General features: G+C 57.0%; 1 long non-coding RNA gene and 1 gene segment (V, D, J or C); one reads left to right on the top strand and one right to left on the bottom strand.

Annotated features, from left to right (window-relative positions):
* The window catches only part of LOC104671035, a 724,295-nt gene extending 722,425 nt beyond the window's left edge, over window positions 1-1,870 (top strand).
* Window positions 1,871-5,409: 3,539 nt separating this feature from the next.
* LOC115892677 lies at window positions 5,410-8,882 on the bottom strand. The gene is made up of 3 exons (XR_004052556.1): window positions 8,785-8,882; window positions 8,205-8,382; window positions 5,410-5,712 (listed from the first exon to the last, which is right to left on the bottom strand). It is a non-coding gene; the product is annotated as an uncharacterized LOC115892677 (long non-coding RNA).
* Window positions 8,883-15,445: the final 6,563 nt, after the last annotated feature.

Genomic DNA, 15,445 nt, shown 5'->3' with positions numbered 1-15,445 from the left:
CCCCTCTCCCTTTGGGGGTGGAGGGATCCCTAACTTCCAGTCAAGTGTGCATGCATGCATGGAGGGGACATCTCCCTCACCCTCCTATCGGCCAGACCTGCTTCATGACAGGGCTGCTGGACCTGGGCGTCCAAGCAGCTGCAGCGGGGAACGGGTGGGGTGTGTCAGGAGGGGTTTGTGTGTGGGGCTGTGTCACTGTGTGTTATGTTCGGAGAAGGCACCAAGCTGACCGTCATCGGTAAGTTTCTCTGCTTCCCTCCTCTCTGAAATCCCAAGGGAAATGTGGAGAGATTTTTCCCTTTTCTGTCTGTCTAAGGCTAAGGTCTCAGCCTGCCTGGGTGTCTGGAATCTTTGCCCCTCCTCGTCTGGGCTCCTGGGTCAGTGTTGTCACCCATCCTCTCCTGGGGTTCTGGCCTCTCCTGTGGTTCTGTCCTCCACAGGTACCAGTTATGGGACTGCGTTAAACAGTGACAGGAGGCCTCTGACTGAGGACGTGGAGAGATGGGGGAGGAAATGGGAGGAGGAAAAGATAGAGGAAGAATATCCTGTGAGAAGGTGGCCCCACAGTGCTGGGTCGCACTCCCTCCCCCAAGACAGGCAGGACACCATGGACAGGGTGGTGGGCCTCAGAAAATAGGCCCTAAACATGGACCCTTACCAATTCCTCCACTGGAGGAAGACCCCAAAGCAGATGCCCAGGACAAGGACTCCTAGTAGGGACACTGACTGGGACAGATGCCTGCTTGTCAGGGAAAACCCACTGCAGAGTCAGATCCCCCATATAAGTTCTCACGACATGGAGACTCTTTTGAACAGACACAGTTCCACGTTCCGGTCAGGGAATTAAAAAAAAAAAAAAAAAAAAAAATGCCTCAAATGGAAACCTTTGATCTACTGGAATCCATTCCTCGGGACTGACACCCTCTCTCGCCAGGTAGACCAGAGTCGTCTCTGCAGGGAGGTGGGGTGGGGGCTGCAATGATAGCGCCAAGGGGATGTGTGGGGAAGAAACCCACTCCCGTGAGAGAGAAGAGCCTGAACCCAGGACAAACAGCTGCCCTGCATGAAGAGATGAGAACAAAGGGAACTGGTAGGAGGCGTTCAGACAGACACCCCCAAGACAGACAGATACCCAGTGTGAGATGTGGTCCCGGACTCCATCCCATCCAGTGTGGAGTGAGCACAGGTAGGGGTCTGTAGGTGATGGAACCCATGAAAAACAGACAGATCCAAGAGGGGGTCTGTGACTCCCCAAGAGTGGGGGCCACTGAAGAACCTCCCATCTGAGTGTGTCTCCACTCACCGCTGACCTGACCTCAGTCCAGCAAGAGTCCGGCCTGAGGTCCCTGCCCTGGGCCTTAGTCCCATGCCCACTTCAAGACTGAGGTCAGGGGTTCCCCAGGTAGACACCAGGACTCTGACACCCCTCCCCCTCAGTCAGCCCAAGGCTTCCCCCTCAGTCACTCTGTTTCCGCCCTCCTCTGAGGAGCTCCAAGCAAACAAGGCCACACTAGTGTGTCTGATCAATGACTTCTACCCGGGAGCCGTGGAAGTGGCCTGGAAGGCAGATGGCAGCACTGTCAACACAGGAGTGGAGACCACCACACCCTCCAAACAGAGCAACAACAAGTATGCGGCCAGCAGCTACCTGAGCCTGACGTCCGACCAGTGGAGGTCCCACAACAGCTACAGCTGCCAGGTCACACACGAAGGGAGCACCGTGGAGAAAACAGTGGCCCGTGCAGAATACTCTTAGGCCCCCGACCCTTAATCCAGCCACAGGGGCCTGGAGCTGCAGGATCCCAGGGGAGGGGTCTCTCTCCCCTTCCCAAGTCACCCATCTCTTCCCAATAAATATCCTCATTGTCAACCAGAAATTCTGCTCCTTCTCTTCTTTTTTTATCTCACATACAATTTGAGGCTTCCCCTGTGCTCTCAGTGTTGGGTGGGGGGAATTCTGGCATCCAGTGGGAAAGCAGCCCTGAGGGAGAGTCTCATAGCCTTCCAGGGTGTCTGCTGAAGAAATAGACCAGGATAGGAGAAATCTGATCACTGAACACCAGTCCCTCTGCCCTTTCACTCCTCCCCCTTCTCCTCAAAGCATAGGCCCCCTCTCCCTGCCTCCTTCCTGGAAGGAGTTGTCTGTGGCTGGACCTCCAGTTACACACTCTTATCTCTGCCCTAACAGAGATCCTTCACCCACCATCTCTTTTCCCAGCCTGAAAACCCTGCTCCAGGCCTGGAGCCTCTTTGCCCCTGGCCCTCACCCCTGGAATGGCCCTCCTCCCTCTGTGCCCAGCTCAGCTCCCACCCACCCTCGCCCCCTCCCTTTCATCCCTGAGAGCCAGACTGTCCAGGACACTCCAGCACCACTGACTTCTCAAGCTCTTCAATGAGGGATCCACCTCAATTCCACACCTGACAGCAGGTTCAGACATTTAAGAGGAATTGGAGGAAGCCAGGAAGGAAACTCACACAAAAGGCCTACAGGAGGCTCGGGACGCTTGCAAAAGACAGGCTCTGAACTCCCTAGGAACTAGTGCAAGGAGGGTAATGGGCACTTCATCATTTCTGTAAGTTTAAACAAACCCTTTGCTGAAGGGAAGGTGGTGCTCTCAATGCTGAGGCCACAGATCTCTTCACAACTAAAAGTGGGAACGTGTTCTCTACAAGGCCTCAGTAGTAATGGGATTTGAACCGTGAGGCATGCACAGGTAACTGTCTGGCAGCCCTGAGACACGGTGATTCTCTCAAGTGTGTGAACAGAAAAGTCACTGGCCATCTTTGGGAACATCATTTTTGGGAACACTTCTCCATTGGATCCCTGGCCTTCACTGGAAAACCAGGTCCCTCTTCAGGACTTTCACTGCCAGGTTCCCTGAGTCTGGGGCTCCAGCTGCTCTCTGAGAGGAAGGCATCGGGGGAGAGAACACGACCCAGCTCCACCCAGCCCTCCCCGCATGGTCCCTCCTCTGTACAGTGGGGGCGCCTGCAGGGGTCAGGCCTGGGTCACCATGGGTGAGGCCTGCCTGGGAGGGGGCCCTCGTGGCATCCTGGGGAGTCTCTCCCACAGCTCCTGTTTGACTTTCCTCTGGTTGTTATGACAAATGACCCCTAAATTAGTGCTTAAAACATCACACTTTGATTCTCTCCTAGGTCTGGAGGTCAGAAGTCCAAAATGAGTCCTCGGTAGCTAAAATCAGGGTCCCAGCAGGGCAGGCTCCTTCTGGGGACTCTGAGGAGAATTCGTTTCCAGGACTCTTCCAGGTTCTAGAGAACAAACTCAGCTCCTGGCTCCTTCCTCCAACCTCAGAGCCAGAGCTCAGCATCTTCAAATCTGTCTCCTGCTCTTCTCTCCCTCCCTACATATCCTCTCTCACTCTCTTCCTTCCTCTCTCTCCCTCCATCCCCACATCTCTCTCACTCTGACCCTCCTGCCTCCCTCTTTTATGAAGACCCCAGTTTGGACCCACCTGGAAAACCCAGGATCATTTCCCACCTCAGGCTCCTTAACGCCATCACATCTGCAAAGTCCCTGTGGTCACACAACATGACACAGACAGGTCCAGGACTGGGACATGACTGTCCCGGGGGGGCCTAATTCAGATGACCACAGCTCCTCTCCCGAGTTCCTCTTCCTTTCTCTGTGCCCTGCCCAGTCTAGGCTGAGCGACTCCTGGACACCGTCCCAGTCCAGCCCCAGCCCTTCCTATCTGTGGTATCTTGTGGTCCCTTCTCCTCCTGGGGTCCAGGAAGACACTGGGAGTTTAGCCACAGCTCTAGGGCACTGTCTCCCAGCAGGCCCCCTGAGGCTAAATGCTGTCCAGGACAAACCACCCTTGGAGGAAGATCCCAGTGTGATCCTCACCCTAGGATGGTGACACCACAGCCTGGAGAGCCTGAGTGACCTTCCACAGGGCACAGCAGGGACTCAAACCTGGCCTGCCCAACTCCAGACCTCAGCTCTGGACCCTCAGGCCACCTGGCCACACCCACCCACTTCATCCCACTGCCCAGGCTGCAGGCCTCCCTGTCTTTCTCCATGTGGAGGAAAGGCTCCCAGGATATTCCAGGGCTCCAGGTTCTGATGAGCGTGCGGGAGGGGACCAAATACCCAGCCTCAGGGCCTAGGTTCACCCCTGCAGATGGCAAATCCCATTCACCCGTGAGAGGTCACCAATTCCTTCTTAGAAGACAACAGCCTGTAGCTACCTTCAACCAGGAAAGTCAGGAGCCAGGCCCGACACATGGCAATGGCACATGTCACCTGATACATGAGATGCAAAGTGTAGGGTGGAGGGGCCAGGGATGAGTGCCCCCAACTCTGCCTTCCTCCCCACAGGCCTACCCACGAGGCTGAGCAGGGTGGCCCTAGACCCAGCCATCTTCAATGTGTTCGTCCACTGGCATCCCCACCACCATCCCCTTAACATGCACAGGATACCAGCCACCCAGGCCAGTTCCTGAGGTGAAGCAAATGACGGGGGTACTTGTTCCTGCCCAGGCCAGAGTTCAGACTGCAGATGAGACCCCCTTGAAGAAAACAAGGGGCAGGGGACACTGGGGATTCCATGTGGTCAGCAGAGGTGGCCTGGTGGCAGCAGCAACCTCAAATAGGCCCAGGATCTGGACAAAGGGCTAGAGAACAGAGAGAGGACGGGTGTGTTAGGGGTGAGTGGGAGCCACAGCAGTGCACAAGGGCCCTAATGGAAGCAACCTGAAGGCTCACCTCAAAGACCCCGTACTCTGTCCCCCATGTCAACTGGCCTGCCACCCTACTTAATACCCAGGAAGTCCTTGGAGTCTGTGCCACATGGGTGGGCTTTCTCCCTGGAGAGCTCAGAGCCCACTGGACCCAGGCCTCCATCCCGGGACCCAAGATTCAAATGACCGAGTTATTGGGCCAACAAGCGATGGAAGGGGAGAGGGGCCTTGGGTTGGAGTAGCCGGATTCCTCATGCCCCTTTCTCCTTCCTCTGGATCAAATATCAGGGTCAGGGTACTTGGGGGAGGGGCCAGCAGAGAATCCCCTCTTCCTAGAGACCCCATCCCATTCCTGGTTCTGGATCCAGGGTTTACGGTGTCCCCCACCTCCAGGAGAGTCAGTCCCTGGCAGGTGGCTCCCCAAGCCCAATCCCCTCCATTCCTGGTCCCAGTGGCTCCCTCAAGATCCAAAAATTCCTGACAACATCTTCAGTCAGGGACTGCTCTCCCAAAGGAGGAGCACATGGGGCTCTGGGTCTGGGGCCCCAGCACCGAGCACAGTAGGTGTTCGAGGGGGGCTGTTGAGTGGTGGCATGTGACACTCTTTGTAGAACCCCAGATTCAGGTTCATGTGCCCGATATGCAGCTGAGATCCAGCACTGAGACATAAATACTTAAGGATAGACAAAGGTTTATTTGATTTGGCCAAAGTAAGAAGGCAGGAGAGAAAATCCCTCAACTCCATGTTAGCAAAAGGATGAAGCAGGGAGTTTTTATTTGGCTAAGGAGTGAGGGAGGTGGCATTTCAGGGGAAAAGTCTGTGTTTCTTCAGTCTCAGGTAACACCTTAAGCAATCAGATTTGTGGGCAACAGAGGCTGGTCTCTACGTCCTTGACGACATTCACTCCTACAAAAATACTTTCGTGACTCTGAAGTTATCTCCTCCTCCTTCTTGACAAAGAAACAGGACATCCGCAGCTTATGATCATATTGTGTGAACAAGGTATGCTGGGCAAAAAGCAAGCAGTTAACGTGTACAAGCAGGCAAGGGCCCAATCAGAATTTTCTTTATTTCAGTCACAAAAATGCTGGGTACTGAAATCTCAACGCATCTAGTGTCACTCCCAGAGCACAGGCTAGGACAACACACACCTGTCCCTGGAGAACTCCGGGCCAGTCCCCCCTTCTCCCACTGCTGACCCCCTTAGTCCACTTCCGCTCCTCCCTTCCCCGACCGGAGAACCTCCGAGGGTTTCCATTTCCTCCAGGATAGCACGTGCTGCCCTGTAAGGAGTCGCTAAAGTCAAGAACAAGGCGGCAGGGCGCTTTCGAGCAAGAGGAGACCTGACTTCAGAGACCCTCAGTCCCCAAGACAGACGCATGCCCTTCAAGGGAGCGGCCGCCCCAGGCTGTCAAGATGGGAGCACATGGTCCTCTTCAACCCACCTCCTGAACCTCCTCTGCTCCCTGCACCCATTTCCCTGTGGCCCCCATTTCCCTGTGGTCACTGTAATCGGACCCCACTCCAGCCCCCTTCCCCAGTGACTCTTGGAGCTGGGGTTGATGCTGGGGTTGGAGCAGTGACCAGCCCCTGGTGACCCTGGCCCCATCCAGGTACCAGGCCACTGGCCACCAATCAACTATGGTTTCCCTAGCACCCATATGTGCCCAGCCTGGCCTTGGGACCCAGACCTAGTCCTGCCTGGCCCGCTGCAGCAGTAACGGTGGGCTCTTCCTGGAGAGAACCTGGTCCACAGTCTCTCTGCCTCACCATCTCACTATGAAGGGCCAGGGACCCTCCTGATGATCACCTTAGGAGCACAGATGTGATCCCTTCCAGGAAGTAATAAAATGTGGATGCTGCCTTCCCTCTGGCTGCCACCCCCCTCTCTCCTGCCTTTCACAAGTGGTAATCAAGGGCTGCTGGGCTCCACAGTCCCGTCCTTCCTGCCTCAAGCCCAGCGGTCTCACTGCCACCCCATCACAGCCCCATTGGCCTGCAAGCGGCTCAATCCAAGAGTCCCCTCACTGTCCTCCTTCTGCTGACCTCTGGATGGGCTCGGCAACTCATGTCGCTCTTGTCATCTTGAAGTCCCTCACCCACCCACCCCCCCAGGTCCCCTCCTGTATGGTCCCCTCACCCTTTGTTCTGCTGCTGCCCCGTCAGGGCCACCAGGAGCTAGCACCCCTGGTGACTCTTTCTTCCACTGTGTGACTCATGAACTGCCGGAATGTAAAAGGGTTCCTTGCTCCTTCCCCAGCCCCGGCCCCTCAGCCCTGTGGTGCCTCAGGCTTGATGGCCGCCCAGGACTGCTGATCACACTCTCCTGGTGCCGCCCTGCCCAGCACAGCTCTAGGGCACCATGGGAGCCCAAAGGCAGGGGCTGCACCCCTCACATCCTCCAATGTTCAGACAGGTGCTGGGCTGGGTATCACTGAGCCCCTTGATGGCCACTGCTCGATGGTAGAACTGCTCCCAGCTCTGCTGAAGATGCTACCTCACCTGCCACCTGGCCCAAGGCCATTTCCAGGGAAACCCTGTACTGCTGTCTGTCCTCTCTATGTCGTGGGATCCCAGACCACCCCAGGAGTCCCATGTCCATGCCCCACACATCTTACAGATGAGGAGACGGAGATTCGGAGACCAGCAGCCTGCCTGGGTCCCACAGCTGCTCGGGCTGCACAAATGGTGGGCACTGGGACTCTGATCCAAGATCAACCCAGAGTCACCCCCTTCCCTAAGGCATGCAGAGGAGGCTGAGCCTGCGCAGGTCCTGCAGGTGTTCAGGGAAGCACAGTGGGTGCCCAGGCTCCTGATTTGAGGCCACCCTTCCCTCCTGAGGCCATGCCTGGGCAAGGCCAAGAGATGGTGCTGAGCGCATGAACCCCCTTGTGGCTCTGTAGGGCGGGGAGACCTGGGCTCCTCAGGCTCTGTTGACTCAGTGGGTGGAGGAGGCAGGCAGGAGGAGAGTCATGGGGGTGCCCTCTGAGTCTACAAAGCAGAGTGAGGACGGGTATTGGTGTACCCGTTTCACAGATGAGAGAACTCAGGCTCCGACTGGGGGGGTAATGACCCCCTAGGGTCACACAGTAAGTTACTGGCTGACCCACACCCAGCCTCTATTAGTGACTCCTCAGCCCTAAGAGCTTTTCATTTATTCATTCATCCATTCATTTGTTCACTGACTCACTCATTCATTCATTCAACAAACTCAGCTGTGGGCCAGAGGCTGGTGCAGGACCACCTGCCCTGGAGAAGCTCACGAGCTTGGGGAATGACATGGAGATACCACTGCCCCACCCTGTGAAGTCTCCAAGGTTGGCACTCTGCCCAGGGAGTGTCTGGGGCAGCAGGAGCATCTCCCCACACTTAGGAAAATATTTAACTGAAAGAATCATCTGAGAGAGCCCCAGCTGTGATCCCTGGGCCACAGTGGGAACATCACAGACCCTCACTGACCCTCACAGTGACCCTGAGGCCTAGAGCTGCCATTGCCCACCTCACATGATGGATGTACCAGGGCTGCCCAGGCTCCGCCCAGTCCAGGAGTAGCCACGTTGGGCCTTAGTCCCCGCCTGTCTTCACATGCCACTGTGTCTAGCTCAGACCTGGGCCAGGCCCTCAGGAGTGATGGCCTCATGACACGGAAGGAGGGTGGGTCTGCGCTGAGGAAACCCCTAGGTAAAGGGAAGAGTGTCACAGCGGGGGATGGGGTGAGAGAAACTCATCCTGGCCCTGGCCCTGCTTAGTTGCAGCCCCGGCTGAGGGAAGTGTTCTGAGTCAGATTAGGGAGGGGCCCTGTGGCTTCCTCTACAGCAAAGCCAGAGCCCAGAATAGCCTGGGAGGGGGTGCAGGGGCCCTGCTGGAGGGGAGGGGAGGTGGCTGCTCAGGGCCCTGCGGGAGGAAAGGACTGGGAGCTACTGAGCTGAGTGGATGACTCTCCCATCTGGCTCAGTCTCCTGTGGGGCCTGCAAAACCACCAAGAGAGTGTCCCCAACCAGGCCTGGACAAAGCCACCCTTACCCTTCAACCCCATATTCACTGAGTCCAGAGGCAGAAAGAGGAACACCGAGACTCACCTGGGAACAAGCAACCCAGCCGAGATGCCCCGTAGTGAGGCCACCACATCCCAGGCAAGCACCCATTCCCCGTCACAAAGCTTCAAAATCAAGTTTCCAGCTAAGTAGAACATGCGAATTTTGAGGAAATGATCACTGTCCACTTGCAATGCCCACCACTAATGACACAGCACAACGTTGAGGACGCTGCCCCTCCCTCCTGACATGTCATCCTCTTCTCCAAAGTCTCTGTCACACCAGGGCCAGGTTCTGGATCCCCCACTCACCCCGCCTCCAGGACACGAGTCCTTGATGTTGAGTCCACACCCTGGGCTCCATCCTTGACCTCAGGACCAGCTTTTCCCGCCCTGAAGGAGTCGCGTGTCATGACTTGACACCAGTCCTCTTCCCTGTGCTGAATGAGACGTGAAGGAAAAATGGTCCTAAATCTGCCCGGGGTCCCCGCGCCATACATGAGATGCTCCAGTTCCCTCGGGGATTCAGAAGCATCTCTAGCTGGCACGAACAGAGGCTGGAAGGCTAGGTCTTTCCCCAAAACGCTTAGTTACGCACACCCCAAGAGGCACCCATACCGCTTGTAATAACCCAAGCATGAGGACTCACTCTTTCTGGGGTGATCTGGGGAAACCACTCTCCTACATGGCCATCTTGAGGACTGCAAATGGGCCATGGAAATGTCAACACAGTGACATAAGCAGGGGCAGTAGAGTCAGAATCAGGGTCAGTCTTTGTCACTTGGTTACTTGGGACCACATCAAACCTAACCCTGTTTGGCCAGTAACTTCACAAGGGTGGTCTCCCCAGGAACCATGTGTGCTGGGGGAGGTCTGAGGTGAAGGGGATGACCTGCATCCTGCATTTTCCAGGACATTCCCAGTTTGTGCCACTGACTCTGGGAACTGAGGTGGATTCTGGGGCCAAAGCAGTGTCCAGCCCCTGGTGACCCTAGCCCCATCCAGGTCCCAGACCACTGGCCACCAATCAGCTGCAGTTTCCCAGGCGCCCATGTGTACCCAGCCTCAGCTCGGGACCCAGGCCTGGCTATGCCTAGCCCATTGTAGCAGTAATGGTGGGCTCTGCCCAGAGACCCAGGCCAGGGCTGCCTCCGGGACCTCCACCCACCTCTGTAAGAAAGCCTGGTGAGGTTATTAATAGCACCCCTTCCGCTCCCAGGTACATGCCAGTTTAAACGACAAATTTTGGTTGCCCAAGCTCAGAGTAACTGTTTGCTAAATGACTGAATGATGTTCTTGATAATGGCTAATAATGAGGGGGACGAAGCCAAGCCCCAGCCACCTAGCACTGTGGTAAGCAGAGCTGGACATTACAACAGGGGCCAGAGGCCAGGAAACCCTCACTAGGGGCCACATCCAGGCAGTCACCATGATGTTCCTGGTCTCACATGGGCCCTACCTTGAGCCCCTAGGAACCAGCTCACTCAAACCCAGCTCACAAGAGAACAGGAGATGGCCCTAATACCAGCTCCTACTCAGCAACAGCACAGCATGTCCACAGACCAGCAAGGGAAAGCTCTTCGGGGCAGCCCTCATCCCTGGGGAGACCACAGGCAGCAGGGAGAATGCCTCCAGGCTTTCGGACAGGAGCCAGGGAGGGGCTGGGTGACTTCTGTGGCTGGCAACACAGAGCTCCCCTGTCAACTCCGGGAAAGAGTAGCCCACGGCCAGGACGACCCACCAGGTAACCCCCAGTGTGCCTCTTTCCATACAGGCTATCCTTCATGGTCACCCTCTCTTCCTACAACAACATCAACACCCTTGCTCTGGCCACGGGTCCCTCCTGCTTCTCATGTCAGGTTTGATGCCCACTGAACATCCAATGTGCCAGTTGCTGTGCCAGGCACCAAAGCCGGGACCCCTCACAGGTGTCACTAGGATGGGCCATCCCTGCCCACCCAGTGCCCAGCCTGTGCAGGGACATGTTGGGGCCTTCTAACTATGGAGATGATAGAGGAGAAAGGGGCCTCATCCTCATAGTTGCAGGCCAAAAGGGAGCCTCAGACACATCCTCCCCTGACCTGTTTGGAGAGGAGAATGGAAAGTCATGGCCAGACTTGGCCTGGGCTCCCACAGGGGAAAGTTTGTGAAGGCTTGGGCAGCAGAGAGCAGCTCCCAGAGGGAAGGGGTGCTGGGCCCCAGGGCTGCTTCGCAGAGTGACTGAAGAAGGTGAGACCCCAGACCTGCCAGGTAAGTCCCCTTCTCAGGGACTGCCCAGAGCCAAGTCACACATTCAGCTCTCTCCTGAGCACCTCCTGCTCCTGGAAACACAGCAGGGTTAAGGCAGACACAGCCAGGTTCAGAGAGCTCATGTTTGGGGGAGAGGGAAATCAACCCAGCAGAAAAGGAACAATGTCATGCAGGAGACGGGATTTGTGCTGGGGAGAAATAGGGTAGAGGATGGGGAGTAGTGAGCACCTGGCCGGGGGTCTCACAGGGGGCAACATTCCAGGGGCTGGAGGCAGCCAGCAACTGAGGAGCCCTGACTAGGGCCAGGCCCCTATGGCTGGAGTTAGTGGCTCAGGCTCAGACTCAGTTTTCCCTCTGTGCAGCTGGGTTACTAATGGAAACTGACTCTCTGGGTGGGGGGAGGGACAATCAGATGGAAAATGGATGTTTTGTTTGTCTCTGCGGTTGGTTGTTTTCATCCTTGGGCTGCTCCAGCCCCAGATAGCCTCTGGCCAGCCCCCTGCCCATGCTGGGCTCCCAGCCGGCCCTGGAACCCTCACCCCAGTGCAGCTGGCCTGGTGAAACCAAGAGTGCCTGAGGCCAGAAATAGCTGGGAAACCCCACCAAACCTCAGCCCTGGCAGCAGGTGCCTCCCCAGGGTGGGGGGCAGGGGGGATTCAGTTTCCAAAGCTTCCACCAGCCCTGCTGGAGAATGGTCCTGTGTCCCAACACCAAGGCACTCAAGCCCCATGCCCAGGATTGAGTTAGACAAGGTCTGGAGATCATGGTCAATCAGTGGTCAGAAGTAACATCTTCTGGCTCCAGAAGCTTCTATTCATGCAGGCCCTGCCAGCTCCTCACAGCTCCCCAGGAACTGTTCTAAATGCCAGGTCCAGAGCTGTGACCAATTGAGGGGCACAGCCAGATACTTGGAGCTCAGAGGGGCCGGGGGTGGGCAGGGTTGGCCAGGGCTAGACATGGAACCCTGCTGATCACACTCCACCTGCTGCCCCCAGGTCTTGGACTCTTCAAGGGAGCCAGGCCAAGTATGGGGAGGGGAAGGGAAACAAGAATCCTTCCAAGAGCTTCCCTGGGAGTCCAGAACCTGAGCCAGTGATGAAGCTCCTGGAAGCACAGCTGCCAAGAGGACTTCCAGGGTCCCTTCCCTGTAGACAGGACCTCAGACTGGTCAGTCACTTGTTTGTGTGTCTGTCCATCCATGTATCTACACATGCACACATACACACTCATCCTGCTAGAAGCCCCCTGAGGCCTGGCCTGTGCAGGGCTCTTGACATATGGTGTCTCAGGCAAGGCAGGAGTGCCCCAGCCCAGCCCCAGGTGAGTCCTATTGTGTGACTGCTCATGGGAGGAGGGGGCTACAGTCCTGGGGTGCCCCATCCCCTGTCCAGTCTTCCCCATGCTGGGTCTAGATACTGAGATCAAAGGGTGGTTGACAAGTGTGAGGGATAGGCCACTGTGGGGAGGCTTAATGCCCTCTGCCCAGTGGGTGACCAGATCCCACCCACTGCCCCCGTTACAGGCCTCCCTTTCTCCATGTGGAGGAAATGTTCCCAGGATATTCCAGGGCTCCAGGTTCTGATGAGAGTGCGGGACGGGATCAAATACCCAGCCTCAGGGCCTGGGTTCACCCCTGCAGATGGCAAATCCCATCCACCTGTGGGAGTTCACCAGCTCCTTCTTAGAGGACACCAGCCTGTAGCTTCCTTGGCCCAGGAAAGTCAGGAGCCAGGCCCATCACACACAGCCATGGCACATGTCACCTGATACATGAGATGCGAAGTGTAGGGTGGAAGGGCCAGGGATGAGTGCCCCCACCTCTGCCTTCCTCCCCACAGGTCCACCCACGAGGCTGAGCAGGGTGGCCCTAGACCCAGCCATCTTCAATCTGCTCATCCACTGGCATCCCCACCACCATCTCAACATGCACAGGATGCCAGCCACCCAGGCCAGTTCCTGAGGTGAAGCAAGTGACGGAGGTACTTGTTCCTGCCCAGCCCAGAGTTCAGACTGCAGATGAGACCCCCTTGAAGAAAACAAGGGGCAGGGGACACTGGGGATTCCATGTGGTCAGCAAAGGTGGCCTGGTGGCAGCAGCAACCTCAAAAAGGTCCAGGAGTTGAACCAAGGGCTGGAGGGCAGAGAGGACAGGTGTGTTGAGGTGAGTGGGAGCAAAGATACAGGAGTGACCACAGCACCCCTTCTTCCCACAGGGCTACAGCAGTGCACAAGGGCCCTAATGGAAGCACCCTGAAGGCTCACCTCAAAGATCCCATACTCTGTCCCCCATGTCACCTGGCCTGCCACCCTACTTAATACCCAGGAAGTCCTTGGAGTCTGTGCCACATGGGTGGGCTCCAAGATGGACCAAGGCTTCCATGGGCGGAGGGGACAAGGGAGAAAGGAGGTCTGGTCCCTGAGTAGGACACAGGTAGTGACTACCTGGTGGAGGAGAGGGAATGAACAGAGGATGCTGGGAGTCAGGCCCAAGGCAGGGCCCTGTGGGGTGCACATTTCTCTCGGGTGGACGGTGGACCAAGGCCGTGAACATTCATGCTGGTCCAGGCCAGTGGACCAGAGTGTCCCAAACCTCAGGGCTCTGCAGAGTGGCAGAGGCAGGGGCCAGAGACAGCAAGGCTGAGAGTAGAGGCCCTGAACCTCAGGTCTGACCAGATCTGCAATTCCTAAAGGCAGCTGCATCCTGGAAACGCTATTGAGTGATCTTATTGTCCCTGTACCATTTATAAAACGTGTGGACACCTGTTCTCCACGTGAGCCACTCAGGGATTCTGTGAGGCCACAGCCAGAATCATGGTCCCATTTCACAGGTAGGAAAACTGAGGCTCATAGCAGTTAGATCCCAAAGAGTCAGAACCAGCTCTGTGATGTCCTGACTTCCAGCCCAGGGCCTCCCATCTGACAAATGGGGAAACAGACCAGGAGAGCAAGGGAACTGCCCAAGCTCACACAGGTGCACCTGTGTGGAGGGGCCCATGTGGAGGGGGCCATGTGGAGAGCGCCGTGTGGAGGGACCATGTGTGGAAGAGATCTGTGTGGAGGGGCCCATGTAGAGGCACCCATGTGGAGGGGACCTGTATGGAGGGCGCCTACGTGGAGGGACCCGTGTGGAGGAGCTCATGTAGAGGGATAAGGTGTGGACGGGTCTGTGTGGAGGCGGCCTTGTGGAGGGCGCTATGTAGAGGGGCCCGCGTAGAGGGTACCTGTATGGAGGGCACCCGTGTGGAGGGATCATGTGTGGAGGGGCCCGCATGGAAGGCACCATGTGGAGGGACTCGTGTAGAGGGACCATGTGTGGAAGGGCCCGTGTGGAAGGATCATGTGTGCAGGGGGCCGTGTGGAGGGGCTCATGTGGAGGGACCATGTGTGGAGGGGGCCGTGTGTTGGGACCCATGTGGAGGGCGCCATGTGGAGGGGCCTGCCTGGAGGAGACCTGTATGGAGGGCGCCTGTGTGGAGGGGCCTGTGTGGACCACTACCCTCTGCCAGAGGCCAGATTGTTCACTCTTCCTCCACCATTCCACAGCCCCAGTCCCAGCCCCATTTCAGGGGTGCAGAAAAGAGGCCTGAAAGCACCATGGATGAGAGTTAAGGTTACAGACCCTGGTGGCCAGTCCCTCCCTGAACCCTGGGAGATGCGAGGAAGGAGGGTGGCTGCAAAGGCCTGCAGGAGCCCAGGGCATTGTACTTCCCAGAGGGGCATCTGCCCTGGGAGCCCAGACCCCAGTGTCACACAGAGAAGGGGTCCGCTCCATGCTCAGCCCTCATCAACCCTTGACCTTGGGCAATTCGCTTCTCTTCTGTAGGCCTCAGTTCCCTCATCTGCACAAGGGGGTGATAACAGTCCCTCCCCACAAGGTGGGTTTGCAGATTGAGATGATGCCTAAGCCGTGCCTAATCCATGGGGACCCACACCTACCCTGAGTCATTGCTCTTGCCTGGGCCCGCAGGTGACACTGTGTAATCTTGGGCAAATGCCTTTGCCTTCCTGGGCCCAGCCTTCCCTCTGCTCAAGGAGGAGCTGGGTCAGGGACTCCAAATGCCAGCCATTCAGGAAACCAGCAGATTCCTGGGTGGAGGAGTTAGTCAGGGAGGCCTGGAGGGGCCGCGAGCCCTGAGGTGGGAGTAGGGTGGGGGTCGGGCCAAGGGATGGGGGTGGGGGATTCGCCTCCCCAGCTCTGGTGGCCCTGCCTGCAGCTGGCCACCCCTGGAAATCCCCAGGCTAAATTTAACCCCAAGTTGGCTGAAACCAGAACTCAGAGTGACAAAAGGAGAAAAATAAGAGGAAGAGAAACTGAGCCCATGCCTGCCCAGGCGTGGGATGAGTGACAAACAGGCCCAGGTGTGGCCCAGGAGGAGCATGGGGCAGTTTCAGAGCTGCTGCTGTATGTTTGTGCAGCTCACAGGTGGGGGAAATAGAGCCTGTGCCCCACCCCACCC

This window comes from Rhinopithecus roxellana, chromosome 13, assembly GCF_007565055.1.
Source record: "Rhinopithecus roxellana isolate Shanxi Qingling chromosome 13, ASM756505v1, whole genome shotgun sequence".
NCBI lineage: Eukaryota > Metazoa > Chordata > Mammalia > Primates > Cercopithecidae > Rhinopithecus > Rhinopithecus roxellana.
This window is presented reverse-complemented; position numbering and strand designations above follow the sequence as displayed.